The sequence below is a fragment of the Podarcis bocagei genome (assembly GCF_964188305.1).
Source record: "Podarcis bocagei genome assembly, chromosome: 9".
Classification (NCBI taxonomy): domain Eukaryota; kingdom Metazoa; phylum Chordata; class Lepidosauria; order Squamata; family Lacertidae; genus Podarcis; species Podarcis bocagei.
Genome location: NC_138134.1, coordinates 76550813 through 76554428, shown reverse-complemented (window position 1 = coordinate 76554428; position 3616 = coordinate 76550813).

Below are 3616 nucleotides of genomic sequence, written 5' to 3'. Positions count from 1 at the left end.
AAGGTAGCCCCACATAGAAAGCATTTCAGTAGTCCAAGTGGGAGATAACCAGAGCACGAACCACTCTGGAGAGACAGTCTGCGGGCAGGGAGGGTCTCAGCCTGCGTACCAGATGGGGCTGGTAAACAGCTGCCCTGGACATAGAATTAACCTGCACCTCCATGGACAGCTGTGAGTCCAAAATGACTCCCAGGCTGCGCACCTGGTCCTTCAGGGGCACAGTTACCCCATTCAGGACCAGGGAGTCCCCCACACCTGCCTGCCCCCTGTCCTCCCAAAACAGTACTTCTGTCTTATCAGGATTCAACCTCAATCTACCCCTAATAATAATAATAATTTATTTAAATCCCTTCCATTTGGCTAGGTTTCCCCCACCATTCTGGGCAGCTGCCAACAGAATTAACAACAACAACTACTACTACTACTCATGTGTAGAGTAGACTGGAATGGATCAGGATGAGACAGTGTAGCCCCATTCCTCTTGTCTCCTGTGACTTGTCTCCCAATGTCCTGCAGTGGGTTGGACTAAATGACTCTTGGATATCCCTTCCCACTCTACAATCGCTCTTTTGCTTCCTCCTCCTCTGTCTGTCCTGTCTGGCTCCTTAATAAACCATTCCCCCCTTTTTTAAAAAAAGAAAAGAAAGGGGAGCCCTCCTGCTGAGTCTTTTCCTGGATTTCCCATTAGAGGCGATTTGCATGTTGCTGGAAAGACAAGTTTTGCTTATTAATCAGTGCTTAAGCAATTAAGTAATTACCACCAGCGCTGTTGCCAACCCCCCCCCCCCGCAAACCCTTCAATTGTTCGCTTTCTGGCCTCCACCCAGCGGTCGGCTGTAGCTGCAGCAGCACAAAACCCCAAGCAGCTGGCAGGCGGATGCCACAGCAATATAGGGGCAGTTGTGTTTGTGTCTTGTGCTGCAAATGCCCGGCCCTCTTCCCTGAAGCCATCGGCAGGGCTGGATCAGGCCCCAAGTGCTGAGAAGAAGATGGTGCAGATTCTTCTTCTTTCTTTTTGGCCATCACTCGTAGCCAAGTAGGATTGTCTTCCATGAACACGGTTTTAATAGTGAGTCCGTAAGTGACTGTGGTGGGATGCGGGTGGCGCTGTGGGTTAAACCACAGAGCCTAGGACTTGCCGATCAGAAGGACGGCAGTTCAAATCCCCGCGACGGGATGAGCTCCCGTTGCTCGGTCCCTGCTCCTGCCCACTTAGCAGTTCGAAAGCACGTCAAAGTGCAAGTAGATAAATAGGTACTCCTCTGGCGGGAAGGTAAACGGCGTTTCTGTGCACTGCTCTGGTTCGCTAGAAGCGGCTTAGTCCTGCTGGCCACATGACCCGGAAGCTGAACACCGGCTCCCTCGGCCAGTAAAGCGAGATGAGCGCCGCAACTCCAGAGTCGGCCATGACTGGACCTAATGGTCAGGGGTCCTTTTACCTTTACCTTTAAGTGACTGTGGAGGCCAATTCTGGATCCACACGTCCTTCCACACGTCCTTTGGAGAAGAGGAGGTTAAGGGGTGATATGATAGCCATGTTCAAATATATAAAAGGATGTCACATAGAGGAGGGAGAAAGGTTGTTTTCTGCTGCTCCAGAGAAGCGGACACGGAGCAATGGATCCAAACTACAAGAAAGAAGATTCCACCTAAACATTAGGAAGCACTTCCTGACAGTAAGAGCTGTTTGACTGTGGAATTTGCTGCCAAGGAGTGTGGTGGAGTCTCCTACTTTGGAGGTCTTTAAGCAGAGGCTTGACAACCATATGTCAGGAGTGCTCTGATGGTGTTTCCTGCTTGGCAGGGGGTTGGACTCAATGGCCTTTGTGGTCTCTTCCAACTCTATGATTCTATGATTCTATGATTCCACAGTGGGTTTGTGAGTGGGAGTTGATCATGGTGAGGGTTTGCCAAACCCTCTTCCTGTTAGCACCTTTCTCCCTTGCATCCTGAGTGTCTTCAAAGCCCATGACACCTTTGGTAAAGGCTGTTCTCCAACTGGAGCAGGCCAGTCTTTCCCACTTGTTGGTGTTTATGCTACATTTTTAAAGTTTTGTCTTGAGACAGTCTTTAAACCTCTTTTGTTGACCACCAGCATTACGCTTTCCATTTTTAAGTTCGGAATAGAGTAGTTGCTTTGGAAGACAATAATCAGGCATCCGCAAAACATGATGGAGCTAAGATTACCAGTGTCAAAGCTATCTGCACATTCCTTATCTAGTAGCGCAACTGCATCTCACCCCAGAAGAGAACTTTGCTTTCCCCCAATTTCCAGAAAGGTAGCTCTGCTGGTCTACAGCTGCCAAAACAGTCAAGAGTCTTGAGGCATCTTAAATGGCACAAGAAATCTGCTGACAGGAGTCCACTTTCAGAGGTTGCGGCGCTCATCTTGCTTTACTGGCCGAGGGAGCCAGCGTACAGCTTCTGGGTCATGTGGCCAGCTTGACTAAGCCGCTTCTGGCGAACCAGAGCAGCGCACGGAAACTCCGTTTACCTTCCCGCCAAAGTGGTACCTATTTATCTACTTGCACTTTGACGTGCTTTCGAACTGCTAGGTTGGCAGGAGCAGGGACCGAGCAACGAGAGCTCACTCCCTCGCAGGGATTCGAACCGCCGACCTTCTGATCGGCAAGGCCTAGGCTCTGTGGTTTAACCCACAGCGGCACCCACATCCTGCTAAGGTTGTAGATATGTGTAAATAACACATTTACCTGAAAGCTACAGTCATACTTCGGGTTAGAGACGCTTCAGGTTGCGCGTTTTCAGGTTATGGATGCGCCAAAACCTGGAAGCACTGGAACGTGTTACTTCTGGCTTTCAGCGGTCATGCATGCACAGAAGCGCTAAATCACACTTTGTGCATGCGCAGAAGCGCTGTACCGCAACCCACGTGTTCACAAATGCACCGCTGCGGGTTGATAATGCTGCGGGTTGTGAACGTGCATCCCGCACGGATCACGTTCGCAACCCGAGTGCCCACTGTATCTGGTTCAATTAAGATAATAAGACTATTATCCCCATGGGATAGCTCAGTCTGGGGAGCATGGTATTCTTAACCTCAGGTTTGGGGGTTAGTTAATGATAATTAAGTGTAATGGGAAATTAAGAAATGCAGAATAAGTGATAGAATCATAGAATCATAGAGTTGGAAGAGACCACAAGGGCCATCGAGTCCAACCCCCTGCCAAGCAGGAAACACCATCAGAGCACTCCTGACATATGGTTGTCAAGCCTCTGCTTAAAGACCTTCAAAGTAGGAGACTCCACCACACTCCTTGGCAGCAAATTCCACTGTCGAACAGCTCTCACTGTCAGGAAGTTCTTCCTAATGTTTAGGTGGAATCTTCTTTCTTGTAGTTTGGATCCATTGCTCCATGTCCGCTTCTCTGGAGCAGCAGAAAACAACCTTTCTCCCTCCTCTATATGACATCCTTTTATATATTTGAACATGGCTATCATACCACCCCTTAACCTCCTCTTCTCCAGGCTAAACATGCCCAGCTCCCTTAGCCGTTCCTCATAAGGCATCGTTTCCAGGCCTTTGACCATTTTGGTTGCCCTCCTCTGGACAGGTTCCAGTTTGTCAGTGTCCTTCTTGAACTGTGTTGCCCAGAAC